This window comes from Macaca thibetana, chromosome 18 (genome assembly GCF_024542745.1).
Source record: "Macaca thibetana thibetana isolate TM-01 chromosome 18, ASM2454274v1, whole genome shotgun sequence".
In the NCBI taxonomy this organism is placed as follows: domain Eukaryota; kingdom Metazoa; phylum Chordata; class Mammalia; order Primates; family Cercopithecidae; genus Macaca; species Macaca thibetana.
This window is the reverse complement of record NC_065595.1, coordinates 9,601,061-9,619,245: the sequence shown is the minus strand read 5'-3', so window position 1 is coordinate 9,619,245 and position 18,185 is coordinate 9,601,061. Positions and strand designations below refer to the sequence as shown.

Here is an 18,185-nt window from a genome sequence, read left to right as displayed (position 1 = left end):
ATCCCTACCTACCTCACACATAAATCAGTACTAGATTAATCAGGGACTTAAATATGAAAACCAAAACTTGTTTACAGCAAATTCACAAGAACTTATGATCTCAGTGTTAGATGAATTTTTTAAAGACAATAGAAGAGGCAAAGGTAAACTGATAAATTTGACTAAAATAAAATGGAGAAACTTCTGATCATCAGGTACTAGAAAAAGACTAAAAAGTCAAGATACAAGGTCAATGCAACAGTAAAGAAAAAAGAGAAAAGACACAGGATGATTTGTGTGAACTGATACAGAGTGATTTCTAGGGGTCTGAAGTTTACCTGCCCTGTGATACATTTTTTTGTTCTCTATATTTAGCCACACACTTTAATCATCACTTTGCCGAAATCGGGAGAAAAGAAAGACTTGATTTAAAAGCCAACCCGTCTTACATTTCCACCAGCCATGTGTGAGGTTTCTGGTTGCTCTGCACCCCTGCCTTTGTCATGATATTGTCTTGATAGTGTTTGTGCAGTGGTATCTTTTTGTGGCTTTAATTTACATTTTGAATGATTAATACTATGAAGCACCTTTTCGTGTGCTTATTAGCCATTTGCGTGTTGTCTTTGGTCAAAGGTCTGTTCACATCTTTTGCTCATTTAAAAAATTAGGTTTTATTTGTATCTTGGTATAATCTCTTGTCAGTTATGATACACAGATATTCTAACCTGTGGCTTAGAAGATATGATACAGGTATTGTATAAGCCTGTGGCTTATCTTTCTTTTAGTGGTTTGTTTTGAAACACAAACATTTTAAATTTTAGTTATTAGATTTTAATGATGTCTGACTTAGCAGAGTTTTTCTCTTATATATTGTGCTTTTGGTATTGTGTCCAAGAACTCTGTGTCCAAACTAGGGGCACAAAGCGTTTTTAAAGAAGTTTTATAGTTTCAGGGCTGAGCGCAGTGGCTCACGCCTGTACTCCCAGCACTCTGTGAGGCCGAGGCGGGCGGATCAGAAGGTTGGGAGTTCGAGACCAGTCTGGCCAACATGGTGAAACCCAGTCTCTACTTAAAAAACACAAAAATTCGCTGGGCATGGTGGCATGTGCCTGTAATCCTAGCTACTGGGGAGGCTGAGGCAGGAGAATTACTTGAACCCGGGAGGCGGAGGTTGCAGTGAGCTGAGATCGCCCCACTGCACTCCAGCCTGGGTGACAGAGCTAGACTCCGTCTCAAAAAAAAAAAAAAAAAAAAGAAGTTTTATAGTTTTGGTTCATACATTTAGGTATATGATCCATTTTAACTTAATTCTTACCTGTGGTGTGAGGGTTTACATTTCTGTTTTTAGTTATTCAGTTGTCCCAGCACCATTTGTCAAGAAGACTTTCCTCATTGACTTGTCTTGGGACTTTTCTTGAAAATCAACCAACTATAAGTGTAAAGACTTATTTCCAGACTCCTTTATTCTCTGATGTGTATGCCAGTCTCTATGTCAGCAGCACACTGTCTTGATTCCTATAGTTTTATAAGCACTTTTGAAATCGGATAGTATAACTTTGTTCTTTTTCAAATTGCATTTCAATACAAAGTTTAGGAATGTTGTATCAATTAATATAAAAAAGAGCTTACTAAGCTTTTGATGGGGATTGTTTGAATCTGTAGATCAATTTTAGAAGAATTGCCGTATTAATAATAATGAATCTTCCAGTTCAAAAACATGAAATCTCTAATTACTTAGAATCTCTACATTCTCTTAGCAGTGTTTTGTAGTTTTGACTGTATGAATCCTGTACTACATGTTAAATTTATTCCTCAGCAATTTTATATTTTGTGAACAGAATTGTTTTCTTAATTGACTTTTGGTGTGCCAGTAGTTTTATTGTTGTAGGCTTGTGGGGGCGGGGTGTGTGTGTGTGTGTGTGTGTGCGCGCGTGTGCGTGAGATTTCCTTGGGTTTTTCTACGTATAAGATTTTGTCAGCTAGCCAGGCGTAGGGGCTTATGTCTATAATCTCAGCACTTGGGGAGGCCAAGGCTGGAGGATTGCTTGAGCCTAGGAGTTCAAGACCAGCCTGGGAAACATAGGGAGACCCTGTCTCTATTAAAAGTTAGCTAACTGTGGTGGTATGCATCTGTAGTACAAGCTCCTTGGAAGGCTGAGGCAAGAGGATTGGTTGAGCTCAGGAGGTCGAGGCTGCAGTTAGCTGCGATCGTGCCACTGCACTCCAGCCTGATGACAGACTGAGATCCTGTCACAAAAAAGCAGCTGAGGTGGACGGATCACGAGGTCAGGAGATTGAGACCATCCTGGCCAACATGGTGAAACCCTGTCTCTACTAAAAATGCAAAAGATTAGCTGGGTGTGGTGGCGCGCGCGCTTGTAATCCCAGCTACTGGGGAGGCTGAGGCAGGAGAATCACTTGAACCCGGGAGGCAGAGATTGCAGTGAGCCGAGATCACACCATTGCACTCCAGCCTATTGACAGAGCGAGACGCCATCTCAAAAAAAAAAGGCAAAACTAAGATTGTATCAACTATGAATAAAGGTGGTTTTATTTCTTCCTTTCCAATTTGTATGCATTTTTTTTCTTGTTCCACTGGCTCAGACCTTCAGTACAGTATTGAGTAGAGGGGGTGAGCGTAAATGTCCTTGTCTTTCTCCCAGTCTTAGTGGCAAAGCATTCAGCCCTTCACCATTAAGTGTGATGTTAGCTGTAGGTTTTTCATAGTTGCCCGTAATTAGTTTGTGCAAATTTCCTTCTATTCTTAGCTTATAAAGTTTTTATCTTCAATAGGTGTTGTCAGTGCCTTCCTGCAGCTATTTTTTTTTTTTTTTTTTTTTTTTTGAAATGGAGTCTCGCACTGTCACCCAGGCTGCAGTGCAGTGGCACTATCTCGGCTCACTGCAGGCTCTGCCTTCCGGGTTCATGCCATTCTCCTGCTTCAGCCTCCCGAGTAGCTGGGACTACAGGTGCCCGCCACCACGCCCAGCTGATTTTTTTTGTATTTTTAGTAGAGACGGGGTTTCACCATGTTAGCCAGGATGGTCTTGATCTCCTGACCTTGTGAGCCACCGCGCCTGGCCACCTTTCTGCAACTATTAAGATGATCATGTGTGTTTTTTTCTTTCTTTGTTAGTATGCTATAGTGCATTAATTGGTTATTGATGTTAAGCCCACCTAGATAAATCTCATTTGGTCGAAGTATATAATGCTTTTTATATGTTGCTGAATTCAGTTTGCTGGTAAGTTTTGGCCAAGCATGGTGGCTCACGCCTGTAATCCCAACACTTTGGGAGGTCTAGGCAGGAGGATTGTTTGAGGCCAGGAATTCTAGACCAGCTTGGGCAACATAGGGAGACCCTGTCTTTACAAAAAATAAAAAAATTAGCCAGTCGTGCTGGTGCATGCCTATGGTCCCAGCTATTTGGGAGGCCAAGATGGGAGGGTCACTTGAGCCTGGAAATGGAGGCTGCAGCGAGCCATGATTGCACCACTGCACTCCAGCCTGGGCAACAGAGTGAGACCCTGTCTCTAAAAATAATAAAGAATTTTTGTATCAGTGTTCATGATATTGATTTTTAGTTTTCTTGTGATGTCTTTGGATTTGGTATCAGGGTAATACTGGCCTCACAGAATGGCTTGTGAAGTGTTCTTTTCTTCTCTATTAGCAGAAAGAATTTGTGAAGATTTGTATTAATTGTTTTAATCTTCAGTGGAATTTACCAGTGAAGCCACCCGAGCCTGACCTTTCTTTATAGGAAGGTTTTTAATTATCAATTCATTCTTTACTCATTATGAGTCTATTTAGATTCTCTGTTTCTTTTTGAGTCAGATTTGGTAATTTGTGTCTTTCTAGGATTTTGTCCATTTTCTCTTAAGTTTTCTAATTTGTTGGTAAAAGGTGGTTTATAGTATTCCCATATAATCCTCTAAATTTCCGTAGGTTTGATAGTGATAGCCTCTCTTTCATTTCTGATTTAGCTAATTTATGTCTTCTCTCTTAATTTCTTTGTCAGTCTAGCCTAAAGCTTTGTGTGTTTTGTATCTTTTCAAATGACCCACTTTTGGTTTTGTTTATTCCTTCTTGTTTTTCTGTTTTCTATTTTATTTCTACTCTAACGTTTACTATTTTATTCTGCTTTCGTTGGGTTTAGTTCTTTTCTAATTTCTTAAGGGTGAAAGCTTAGGTTATTGATTCGAGACCTTTTCTGATATAGGCATTGAATGCTGTACATTTTTTTCTAAGCACTGCTTTAGCCACATCCCATAAATTTGTGTATGTTTTGTTTTCATCCTGTTCAAAATATTTTTTAACTTTCTCTTCTGATTTTTAGTCTTTGGCCCACTGGTTGTTTAGAAGTGTTTTGTTTCATTCAGAAATACTTGGTGTTTCTCCAGATTTATTTCTGTTGTAGATATATAATTAATTTGCTTCCATTGTGGTCAGAGAACATACCTGGTGTAATTATAGTGTCAGTCTTTTCACATTTATTGAGGCTTTTTGAGACAGTCTTGCTCTGTCCCCCGGACTGGAGTGCAGTGGCCTAATCCTGGACAAGGCGCAGCCCCAACACTCCTGGGCTCCAGTGATCCTCCTGCGCCAGCTTCCCATGTAGCTGGGGCTACAGGCGTGTGCCACCATACCTGGCTAATGTGTTTTTAAATTTTTTGCAGTAACTAGGTCTCACTGTGCTGCCCAGGCTGGTCTTGAATTCCTGGGCTCATGTGATCCTCCCACCTTTGCCTCCCAAAATTCTGGGATTACAGGTGTGAGCCACCACACCTGGCTATTGGGGCTTATTTTGATCTATCCTGAAAAATGAAGCCTTGAAAAAATATTAGTTAGGTCAAGTTAGTTGATAATGTTGAAGTATTATATACCTTGCTATTTCATGTTTATTTGTTCCATCATTTATGAAATCGGCTTTTTGAAATCTTCAGGTATTATTGTTGAATTGTCCGTGTCTGCTTTCAATTCTCTCAGGCTTTGCTTGATGTATTTTGGGGTTTTATTAAGTGCATATGTGTTTACAGTTGCTGTGTCTTCATTATGTATTGACCCCTTTATCATTTTGAAATGTCCCTTTTTGCCCCTAGTAATACTTAAAGTCTATTTTGTCTGATATTAATGTAGCTATTCTAGCTCTCATGATTATTATTTACATGGAAACTTTTTCCTGTCCTTTTTAAGTGGTTTGCGTCTTTCTGTGTTAGGGGAGCCTGTTGTAGCCAGCACATAGTTGTTTCTTTTTTAAAAAAGATTTAGTCTGACAATTTCTACTTTTGGAGTAGAGTGACATCAGCAAACTTTTTCTGTAAGGATCAGATTGTAAATATTAGGCTTTGCATGCTTTATGAACCCTTAACAATGCAGCTTTATGACTGCAGTGAGAAAGCAGCCAGAAAAGATATGTAACAAAGTAGGAGTGGCTTTATTCCAAGCTTTTATTTATGAACATTGAAATTCAAATTTCATGTAATTTTTGTGTCACTTTTGTTTTTTTATCATTAAATAATTAAAAACCCCCACATTTTTTAGCTTTGAAATACACAAAAAGGATGATGTGCAGAATTTTGCCTGTGAACTAAAGTTTACTGACTCCTGGAGTAAGGGTTTATTAGTCCATTCACACTTAATGTGATTATTGATTCCATTAGATTTATGTTCGTCATTTTGCTATTTTTTTAAATTTTGTTTTTGTTTATTTTTTCCTCTGTTACTGCATTATTTTGTGTTAAGTGCATATTTTTTGGTGTGCCAATTTAATTCCTTTGTTGACATTTTATTTTTTAAATCATATTGTCTACGTAATTTTATTCATGGTTTCTCCACAAATCACTCCATGTATCTTTACTTATCACAATGTACTTCAAAATAATGCTACCTTAATACTGATAAAATACAGACACTTGGCTTCATGTCTTCTTTTCCTCCCCTGACTTTATGCCATTATTTTTATTTTTGAGACAGAGTCTCGCTCTGTTGCCGAGGCTGGAGTGCAGTGGCGTGATCTCAGCTCAACGCAACTCCCACCTCCCAGGTTCAAGCGATTCTCCTACCTCAGCCTCCCAAGTAGCTGGGATTACAGGCATGTACTACCACGCCAGGCTAATTGTTTTGTATTTTTAGTAGAGACAGGATTTCACCATGTTGGCCATGCTGGTCTCGAACTCCTGACCTCAAGTGATCTGCCTGCCTCACCCTCCCAGAATGTTGGGATTACAGGCGTGAGCCACCACGCCCAGCCTGTGCTATTATTTACATAAATTGCTATATGTTGTATGTTATAACCTCAACAGTACTGTTAATAGTTATTAACCTATACAATCTCATGCCCTTTGAAGAAGAGAAGAAATGAAAAGAATATATAGTATTTTAAATTAACCTACACACTTATCATTTCCAGTCATCACCAAATGTGATGAATTCAAAGTACTGAAATGGTTGCTATTGACAGTTTAGTCCAGCTTCATACTTACTTTTAGGGAAGGAGATTTTTTTTTTTTTTTTTTTTTTTTTTTTTTGAGGCAGAGTCTCACTCTTGCCCAGGCTGGAGTGCAGTGGCCAGATCTCAGCTCACTGCAAGCTCCGCCTCCTGGGTTTACGCCATTCTCTTGCCTCAGCCTCCCGAGTAGCTGGGACTACAGGCGCCGCCACCTCGCCCGGCTGGTTTTTTGTATTTTTTAGTAGAGACGGGGTTTCACCGTGTTAGCCAGGATGGTCTCGATCTCCTGACCTCGTGATCCGCCCGTCTCGGCCTCCCAAAGTGCTGGGATTACAGGCTTGAGCCACCGCGCCCGGCTGGAAAGGAGATTTATTGGCCTCCTCATTCCTTTTTTTAAAATATAGTTTTTATAAATGATTTTTTTTTTTTTTTGAGACAGGGTCTCACTCTGTTGCCCAGGCTGGAGGGCAGTGGCATGATCTTGGCTCACTGCAACCTCTGCCTCCTGGGTTCAAGCAATTCTCCTACCTCAGCCTCCTGAGTAGCTGGGATTACAGGCAAGTGCCACGCACCACCATGCCTGGCTAATTTTTGTATTCTTAGTAGATACAGGCTTTCACCATGTTGGCCAGACTGGTCTCGAACTCTTGACCTCGTGATCCGCCTGCCTTGGCCTCCCAAAGTGCTGGGATTACAGGCGTGAACCACTGTGCCCGGCCCATGGATTTTTTAATGATGAATGAATTGAGGATATTTTAGGGTATTGATTGGCCACTTGAATTTGTGTTCTCCCTCTTGCTTTCATGATTTCTTTCTTATTCTTGCCTTTCTTCTTCCTTTCCATCATTCTTTTTGTGTGGGTTGTTTCTGTGCTTTGCCTGCTTGCTTTTAGAATTGTTAGACTTTCTCTTACTGATTTCTAACAGCACAGTTTATGTTATAAAATTAATCCTTTGTCATATATGTTTGCAGTTTTTCTCTGTTTTTTGCTTTCTTTATGTCATTTTTTAGTTATCAAGAAATTTATACATTTTGCACTGTCAGCTTTATTCATCTTTTATGGATTCAAGGTTTTATGTTACGTATTAGAAGGACTTCTGCAGTGCAAGGCTTTAAAAAATATTTTTCTCCAACTTTTATATTTTAAAAATATAAATATTTACATATTCAATCTTACTGGAATTCATTTTGAGATAGGAAATTAAGTAAGAGCCCTGCTAGACCCACTAGTCCCAAAAGTTTCTCCCACCTGCTCATCATCATTCATTGATAGTTCACCTTTCCCTGGTGGTCTTCAGATGTCTTCTTAATGACTGACATACTCTTCCCATATGTCTCTTGGTCTATTTCTTGACTTTCTATTCTGTCTTTCCCCTTCTCCAGTGTTAAGCTGTTGTCACGTGTTTTTAATATGTCATATAGCTCATCCTCCTTCAATTAGTCTTTTAGAAGTTTTCTCTTTTTGTTGTTTGCATAACAAAGTTAACTTCACTGTCATTTTGTTGACTTTCTTGAAAAAGCATTATTGGTGTTTTCTTGGGATCTTGAGTCAATATTTTGACAGGATTGAATTGTTTTACCTGAGAATAAGATGTGTCTGTGTGTATTTGATCTATTATGATTCTCTAAGGAGTTTTAAAGTGTTTCATGTAGTTTTACATTTCCTATTCACTTTTTTTGAAGCTGTTATAAATAGGATCTAGTGTTTTATTATGTTTTCTTATCTGCTTCTTAAAATTATAGAATCTACAAAAATTAGCCGGTTGTGGTGGCACTTGCCTGTAATCCCAGCTACTCAGGAGGCTGAGGCAGGAGAACCGCTTGGACCCGGGAGGCAGAGGTTGCAGTGGGCCGAGATGGCGCCACTGCACTCCAGCCTGGGCGACAGAGCGAGACCCCATCTCAAAACTAAAAATAAAAAAGTCATAGAATTACTAGTGATTTTTACATATGAATTTTGTAATTGGTCACTTGACTGAGTTCCTTTTTTTCCCCAATACAGTCATGCCCTGCAAAATGACAGTTTAGTCTATGATGAATTGAGTGTGTAATGTGGTCCTATAGGATTATAATACCATATTTTTACTCTACCTTTTCTTTCTTTAGATATGTTTAGATACACAAATACTTACCATTGTGTTACATTGCCTACAATATTTAGAACAGTAACGTGCTTTACAGGTTTGTGGCCTAGAAGCAATAGGCTATACCATAAAGCCTAGGTAAGCTATACAATCACGATTTGTGTAAATCCATGCTATGTGTGCACAATGACAAAATCACCTAACGACGTATTTCTCAGAACACACCCCGTTGTTCAGCTGCATCTATTGAATTTTCAGGTGTTTAATCATTTCATAAGGATAATTTTGTCTTCTCCTTTCCAATATTTATTTTTATTTCTTGTCTAATTCACTGGCTAATATGTTGGAAATAATGCTAATTAATAATATTGATAATTGATGTCCTCGTTGCTGGCTTTCAGCATTTCTTCATTACAGCTCTGATGGTGTGTGTGTGTGTGTGTGTGTGTGTGTGTGTGTGTATATCATTAAATGTCCATCTGTTTCTGTTTTGCAATGGGTTTGGGGTGTCAAGAATTGATGTTTAATATTTTTTCAGATCCTTTTTGTGACTCGTAGCTATGATCATATTATTTTACTCCTTTTATCTAAAGTAATATATATTAATAAACCTCCATATTAGAGCCACGGTAGCAATCCCTGGATATACCTTATCTAGTTGAATTGCTTTCCCCCCACCACTTCCAATGTTTGCTGGTATTTAAGGTTTGTACTTCAGTGTTCCTAAGTGAGATCAGTTTGATTTTTTTTTTTCCTGTCATCTTTGTCAAATTTTGGTATCAGTATGCTTTTGACCTCAAAAATAAATTTGGGAGCTTTGTGTTTTCTCTGTGCTCTGAAGTGGTGTTTTGAATTTTGGACCTGTCTTGATTGTCCTTCCCTTTCTTCTCCTGAAGGAAAAAGAGCCGTGGTAGCTCCTTGATCACTTTCTCAGTTTCTTTGACAATTGTTAGCTTCTTTTGGATTCCTGTGTCTTCTACTGCAAAGTCTGATGATATATATTTTGCTATAAAATTACCCTTTTCATCTGAGTTTCAAATTCATTTTCATAGAATTTTCAAAGTAGTTTTACACATTTTGGTTCCTCACGAATGTGTGGTTATTGCTCTGTTTCTAATGTATAAGCACATTTCCCTGTCTTGGTTATGCCAGCTAGTTGTTTACCAATTGAGTTTTCTCTTGTATAATCAAAGAATCAAGTCTTGTAATGTTTAATGCTGTTACTTTTTATTTTCTAATTCATTAATTTGTGCTTTTATCATTATTTTTTCTGATTTTTCTTTTGCTGGCTGGGGGTTTATAATTACTGACTTCTTGAATTGAATGCGTAATTTGTTTCTTTTAATTCCTTACCATGTAGTTTTGTAAATGTTTAAATCTTTGAATTTTCTGTGGACCCGGTTTTAGGGTCTTGCAGAATCACATAGATTTTGATATGTAGCTTTTTTTTTTTTTTTGAGATGGAGTTTCGCTCTTGTTGCCCAGGCACTGCAACCTCCGTCTCCTGGGTTTAAGCTATTCTCTTGCCTCAGCCTCTTGAGTAGCTTGGATTACAGGCACCTGCCACCACGCCCAGCTAATTTTTGTATTTTTAGTAGAAACAGGGTTTCAGCATGTTGGCCAGGCTGCTCTTGAACTCCTAACCTCAAGTGATCCGCCTGCCTCAACCTCCCAAAGTGCTGGAATTACAGGCATGAGCCACCGCGTCGCCCGGCTGATATGTGGCGTTTTCATTATGTTCGTATACCATTTTTGTTCACTTTGAGATTTTGTCTCTGACTTATTTAAAGATGTTCGATTTTAATTTAATTTACTTAATTTTTTTTTTTTTTTGCTTGTCCTATTTACTTTTATTATTGCCTTGTGGTTAATTAAGGAGATGTCTTGGACTTTTAAAATTTATGAAGGTTTTAATTGGGGCCTTTAGTAACTGTTGCATACGTTCTTGAAAAGGAGATGTGTTCTCATTTTTTAGGGTATAGAATCCCATATGTCTAAAAGGAAAATTAATTTTGTAATTTAAATTTGCTATATTCTTCATTTTTGTTTACTTCATTTTCCTCGGCTGAAAGAGACATTTTAATGCTGTTCCATTTTATGTTCAAAAATTTTTGGCAGATTTTTTCATCATTGTATTATGGCTTATACTTTTCATAATGTGCCCCTTTTCATTTTGTTTGACCAGTTTTTCTTGAATGCAATGCCATCTTGTTACTCTAGCTTCCCCGTTGCTTGCCTATGCCTTTTTCCATTCTTTTCTGTAAGAGGACTATTTTTTTTCTTCAAAATTTTTCAGAATTGGTGTTTGTCAGTTAATTGAAAAACTTCACTAAACTAGGACTCGTGTACTTTAAACATTTTATTTTAAATTAAAACAAGTAAATGCACTCTTTCATTAATTTCTAAATGTAGGACCAATGTGTTTTCTTTAAACATCTATTGACCGAACTCTGTATCAGCCTAAATGATACAATCTATATCCTCACGTAATGTGTCTAGGATTTCTAGTTTAGTACTTCTTTTAAGTATTAGAATTAGAAGTTTAATTGCCTTTGCAAAACAATTTTTGTACAAAGGCCCAGTTATTTTTTTCAAGGTAGCATAATGGAATGTATTTTTTATAATGTATTTTTGGTTGCAGTAAGTTTTGGGGGAACAGGTGGTTTTTAGTTACATGGATAAGTTCTTCAGTGGTGATTTCTGAGATTTGGGTATACCCATCACCTGAGCAGTGTACATTGTACCTAATGCGTAGTCTTTTATCCCTCACCCCCTCCCACCCTTTCCCCTGAGTCTGCAAAGTCCATTGTATCATTCTTATGCCTTTGCATCCTCATAACTTAGCTCGCACTTGTAAGTGAGAACCTACGATGTTTGATTTTCCATTCCGGAGTTAGTTACTTCACTTAGAATAATGGTCTCCAGTTCCATCCGGGTTGCTGTGAATGCCATTCTTTCATTCCTTTTTATAGCTCAGTAGTATTACACACACACACACACACACACACACCCCCCCCACATTTTCTTTATCCACTCATTGGTTGATGGACGTTGGGTTGTTTCCATATTTTTGCAGTTGTGAGTTGTGCTGCTATGTGTGTGCAAGTATCTTTTTCATATAATTTTTTTTTTCCCTCTGGGTAGATACCTAGCAGTGGGATTGCTGGATCAAATGGGAAATCTACTTTTAGTTCTTTACGGAATTTCCACACTGTTTTCCATAGTGGTTCTAGTTTACATTCCCACTAACAGTGGAGAAGTGTTCCCTTTTTACCACATTCTTTTTATTTGTTTGTTTGTTTGTTTTTTGAGACAGGACCCTACTCTGTTGCCCAGGTTGGTGTGTGGGTGTGCATGGTGTGATCTTGGCTCACTGCAACCTCTGCCTCTGGGTTCAAGCAATCCTCCCACCTCAGCCTCCTGAGTAGCTGCGACTGCAAGCACACACCATCACGACCCGCTAAGTTTTGTAATTTTTGGTAGAGACGGAGTTTCACCATGTTGGCCGGACTGGCCCTCGAATGCCTGACCTCAAGTGATCCACCTGCCTCAGCATCCCAAAGTGCTGGGATAACAGGTATGAGCTACTGTACCTGGCCTATTATTTATTATAATATAGTTTTTTTTTTTTTTTTAAAAAAAGGAATGTTTCCCTAGTCTTTTTGCCTGTACCTGATTCTGCAGAAAACATTTTTAGCCACTTGCATTTATTATTTCTAAATCAATTAGCACTATTTTTATATAAATAATTTTCAAAAATGTACTTATTTGTTCATGTGTTTAAATTGCATAATGAATTTAAATACAAAAAAAGTTTGCATCTGAGTATCAGCCATGCCCAGGAACTATCTTTGGTATTGGAGATATAGCAGTGACCACTACTGAAAACATTCCTGATCTCAAGTAGAACACACTTAGTACAACTAGCTGGTAGCATAAGAAAATCACAGGCACAGCGAAGAAGAGAATAGTTGGAAAGAGTGGAAATACTGGAGAGATTTTATGATATTTTGAAACTTTCTGAGATAATTTGTTTTAGTGTGTCCTTTCCATATATAACATATGATTGTTGTTTTTTTTTTTTCTTAGTCAGATCTTTAAATGTTTTTCTTCTAGGCCGGGCACGGTGGCTCACGCCTGTAATCCCAGCACTTCGGGAGGCCGAGGCGGGTGGATCATGAGGTCAGGAGTTTGAGACCAGCCTGGCCAACATGGTGAAACCCTGTCTCTACTAAAAATACAATAATTAGCCGGGTGTGGTGGTGGGCACTTATCATCCCAACTACTCATGAGGCTGAGGCAGGAGAATCGCTTGAAACCAAGAGACGGAGGTTGCAGTGAGCCGAGATCGTGCTATTTCGTGCCATTGCACTCCAGCCTGGGCAACAAGAGCAAGATTCCATCTCACAAAAAAAAAAAAAAGTCTAATACTTGAATTTACTCCATTTATATATATTGGTATAACAAACATTTTGGAGCCTACATCTTATATTTCATGTTATATTTGTATTGTAATTCTTTTTTATTATATGGTCTGTTCCGTTCTTCCTTTTTCTGTTCTCCCTTTCTGGGAAGACTTTGGTATCTCTTATTTTTCCTTTTTTTCCTAAGTGAATGGCAAGTAGTGTTCCCACAGGTTCAGGAGCAGTGGAGTAGAATCTAAGAAACTGAGATGAAAGTACATGAACCATGCAGGTTCAGAAATTGACAATGCAACTTAGGGTGTAGAGAGATATTTACAACGCTATTAACTTTTTATGTGGATTCTTTGCTTTATGTTAAAGTCTTTATTCTTTTAAATTGCCTTCACAGATAATTTAAGCCTGTGGCTCTGGTCTGTGGATCCTCTTTCATCATAATGCTGAAACATCATTTGCGTTTTTCACTGATGGTACTGAAAGCAATGATGGATAAAACTGATGATGCCTCACCATGAGTCAAGGCAGTGGCACCAAACTGTAATAGTAAATGTAATAATAGTCATATGTTTTTTACTTTAGTAAGAACCAAGCACTTTAGTTAAAAAAAAAAAAAGGTTATACTTATGGATGCCATTGATGAAGCTATAAAAACTATTAATTTTATGAAATCTTTACCCTGAGCATACATCTTTCTAAAATCCTTTTTATGAAATGTGAATATTTCAAAGATACTCTACAGTACATACTGAAGAAGGAAGAGTGTCTCCAGGGGAAGTGCTTGTTGTTTGAATTGCTGGCTACACTAGCTAACTAGCTCCTTTCTTTTGTGAAATAACCATTTTTACTAAAAACAACAATCGACAGACACACATGATTATTCCATGTGAGTTTTAATATTTTCCCATAAATGATCAACATGAGTCTGTCACTTCAATAAAAACAAATGACAGTATTGTTGCCAGTGATAAAATTCAAAGTTTCTTTCTTTTTTTTTTTTTTTGAGATGGAGTCACGCTCTGTTGCCCAGGCTGGAGTGCAATGTTGTGATCTCGGCTCACTGCAGCCTCTGCTTCCTGGGCTCAAGTGATTCTCCTTCAGCCTCCCGAGTAGCTGGGATTACAGGCGTGAGCCATAATGCCTGGCTAATTTTTGTATTTTTAGTAGAGACGGGGTTTCACCATGTTGGTCAGGCTGGTCTCGACCTCCTGACCTCAAGTGATCCACCCACCTTGGCCTCCCAGAGTGCTGGCATTATAGGCACGACCAATGGCTTTGAATGTTATAGAGTAAAAAAATTTCATGTTATGGTTTCAGATTTTACAGGGCAATTTAACATTAAGAAACTCATTCATTGAGCTTTGATATAGTATCAAAGAAAGATATCCATAGTTATATGAAAAGGTTATTAAATAAAATATATTTTTCCTTTTTCCAACTACGTATCTGGAGGAGGCTGAATTTTCTTCTTACAGGTAGAGTCCCCCATGCACAGTTTAATTACCCACGGCCAATAGTCATCTGAAGACAGCTGAGTGCACTACAGTAAGATATTTTGTGAGAGAGAGTCCACATTCTCATAGCTTTCATTACAGTATGTTGCTATAATTGTTCAATTTTATTATTACTTATAGTTGTTAATCTCTTACTGTACCTAACTTAAAAATTAAACTTTATCATAGGTATGTGTGTATAGGAAAAAAGCAAAGTCTACTTTATATAGGGTTCTGTACTATCTGTGGTTTCAGGAATCCACAGGGGATCTTGGGATGCATCCCCTGCAGATAAGAGAGGGCTACTGCTCTGTAACAGATCCAGTGCAGAAGCAGACGTGAGAGCCCAGCTGTCTTCCTTTAAGTCAGGCCGAAGAGATTTACAGTAATGTCATGTGGTGCCACTTTCACTGATTTTTATTATTCATGAAAATGATATTTATGTTAACAAGTAAAGAGTATATTGTCATTTTAAAATACATATAAAATTAGGCTGGGCACAGTGGCTTACACTGTAATCCCAGCACTTTGGGAAGCAGAGGTAGGAGGATTGCTTGAGGCCAGGAGTTCAAGACTAGCCCGGGCAACAGAGACCTCATCTCTACAAAAAGTAGACAAAATTAGACCTCATCTCTTCAAAAAATAGATAAGATTAGCCAGGCATGGTGGTGCGTGCCTATAGTACCAACTACTCGGAAGGCTGAGGTGGGAGGATCCTCTTGAACCCAGGAGGTTGAGGCTGCAGTGAGCCGAGATCATACCACTGCACTCTAGCCTGGTCAACACAGCAAGACTGATTCTGTGTCTTCAGTAAATAAATAACAAATTTTCTCAAGGTTTTCTTTTCTTTTCTTTTCTTTTTTTTTTTTTTTGAGACAATTTTCAGTCTTGTTGCCCAGGCTGGAGTGCAGTGGCGCGATATCGGCTCACTGCAACCTCCGCCTCCCAGTCTCAAGCAATTCTCCTGCCTCAGCCTTCTGAGTAGGTGGGATTACAGGCACACGCCACCATGCCTGGCTAATTTTTTTTTGTATTTTTAGTAGAGACGGAGTTCACCATGTTGGCCAGGCTGGTCTCAAACTCCTGACCTCAGGTGATCCGCCTTGGTCTCCCAGAGTGGGATTACAGACATGAGCCACCATGCCTGGTCTCTCAGTTTTATTTTCTAGTAGAGTACATTTCAATAGACACAACCCACATAAACAATGCTGCTGCTTGTCTTCCAATAATTTTTAAGAGAATAAAGGGGTTCTGAGACCAGAATGTTTGAGAACCACTGATGTAAGCAGTAGAATGACAGGTAGGACAGTTTGATGTAGAGAAAGAATGTGAGCTTTGCAAATAAATAGCCAGGTTTAGATTCTGGATCTGCTGTTTCTAGTAGCAAATTTTAACTTTTTTGGGCAAATTCCAATCTCTCTAATAACCAGTTTCCTCATTTTATAAAATGGGGTTAATAAAGCTGTTTTGTTTATTGAAGGTTAAGTAGTTGTTTGATCTTTTTAATTTTTTCATTATGTGTTATGATGACTGACAGACACGACTACATCAAGTCATTTCTTTAAGAAGAGGTTGAAATTATTTGAAGAAGTTATCCATTACCCATATGGATAAAGTATTTAAATGTGTAAAGCTTTTTCCCTTGAAACTTTATATACATTTTCACGTATATGTGTAAACTTAAAATTTTACAATTAGAAAAGCAGTAAAACTAATTCAGAACATTTACTTAGGCATGAGACAGATGGTAATCCTATAAAAAGATGGCATGTATTTTTGGATGTGCAAACAGAAAAACAGATACTCTTAAAAATTTTAGAGTAATCTTTGCCTAGAATATGAAGGGAAGAGAGAAAAGACCATATGGCCTAATAGAACTTTTACAGTTTGTAATGTCTAGGATTGCATTTTGTTTCTTTAATATTAGTATTGATTAATAGCTTACAAATATGGATTGGTAGTTGAAAAAGGAGTAATTTTCAAGTAGGTAATTGCCAGGTGCTTTTACCGTGGTTGCTAGTCTCTCGTGTTTTGGGGTATGGGCGTGATCGTGGGAAGCAGGACTATTTGAATCTCACATTTAGTAGGGTTAATCAGTTACTGATTCTAGCAGTTATAATATTTCATTATGCTTGGGTAGAAGACATGCTACTAAGACACTGAGTTCACCTAATATACAACTTCATTTACTATTCAAAAGTAACTGGTGCTTCAAATATTTTGGTTTTTATTTTTTACAACTTACTCCGAAACGTAGTACATGACAGCAGACTTTTAAAAATTGGTTCTTCCTTTTGGGGACATGGTATTACTGATCCCCTGATAGGTTCTCTGATCTGAATGGTTTTTAGTAAGAATGATTCCATCTGCAGACCACCCAAATCTTACCTGTAACTAAAAGGAGACAATCGTCGGGTTCTCTCTGTCCTGTCAATTCCCACCTTGTATACCATTATATTACAGAAGGATTGATACTACAATTTATCTGTTCATACATCTGTCTCTCCTACTGGGTTGGGCGACCATCAGTTATTTATTAATCTGTGTATTGCCACACAGGGCTAAGCCAAGCTGACCCAGCGGAGGCCAAGTAGGGGCTTAGTAAATGCAGAGTGAATTCATGAATGGGATCAAAGCTAGGGCCCTAGTCTTGTGCCAAGAAACTGAGTGGTGCTAAACTGCTGGTTTGGGAGGCTAGAATCTTGTTCTGGGCTTTATTAGCATTTCGCTCAAGTCAAGCGAGTCATCTTGTCAAGGCATACTCTGATGGTTGCAGAGAAGGCAGAACATGGCCTTGGAGGAAAGAAAACATTCCACACGATTTAAACACAAGGCCTTTGCAAAGCAGTGTTAGGATCACTTAACGTGGTTTATGGAACCAAGAGTTTTTCCTGTGAAATGACTTTCAGAAAGCCTTTACAGAATTGAAATCCTGTCATTTCAGTGTAGAACAATGTACAAAAAAAGTTTAGAAAATATATTTCTGGATATAGAAGTAAAAATTTGCCATGGGAAATTGCAAAAAAAGAAGAGTAAGAAAGAATAATTCTGGAAATATGTTTCATAATCTTCCAAATAGATCAAAGCTAGACACATGGGTGTACTTAAGAGATGAAGCTTTGCAGCCCACATGCGTTGGGCATCTTCCTCCTCTGTGCATTGGGAACTTGAAGGTGAATGATTCTTGTTCTGAAGGAACTCTCGAGTATAGAAGAACATCTCTAGATAATGAAATTCTTTTTGTTTATTTTGACACATGCTTAAATATTTAAAATATGCATAAGTTGTTGAGTTGACTAGGCTTGTTACTGCAGTTCTAGGGAACGCCTTTACTGTCGTCCTGGGACATGGGCGGGCAGCAGAGGAGCAACTGGGGTCAGTGTTGAAGGAGTGGACTCCGCTAGAGCCCAGCTGGGAAGGACGTGAACACTGGCCCACACGTTAGAGATTATACCAAAAAGCAAGGTGCCAAAAGAAATAAAGGTAGATACAGGCTTGTTCTTTATAAACATCATGAAATATTTGCCAAATGCTCATGTGTAGTAGGCAGTGATCTGCTCTGCTGGGTGCAATAGAAATCCCGGTCCTAACAGAGTTGACATTAAGAAAAGATTGGGCCAGGCGCAGTGGCTCACACCTGTAATCCCAGCACTTTGGGAGGCCGAGGCGGGTGGATCACAAGGTCAGGAGATTGAGACCATCCTGGCTAACACGGTGAAACCCCGTCTCTACTAAAAATACAAAAAACTAGCCGGGCGAGGTGGC

General features: G+C 38.4%; 1 protein-coding gene across 5 annotated transcripts in view; it reads left to right on the top strand.

Moving 5' to 3' along the window:
- The window catches only part of SOCS6 (suppressor of cytokine signaling 6), a 40,188-nt gene that overhangs the window by 16,137 nt on the left and 5,866 nt on the right, over window positions 1-18,185 (top strand). For 2 of the 5 annotated variants that reach the window (XM_050767163.1, XM_050767162.1), the window contains one exon: window positions 17,735-17,903. The exons of 2 other annotated variants lie outside the window; for them this stretch is intronic. The gene's annotated coding sequence lies outside the window, so the exon portion shown is untranslated. Of the gene's footprint in view, window positions 1-8,149; window positions 17,904-18,185 lie in introns of those variants that run through there. One more of the 5 variants, XM_050767161.1, reaches the window with a different exon arrangement.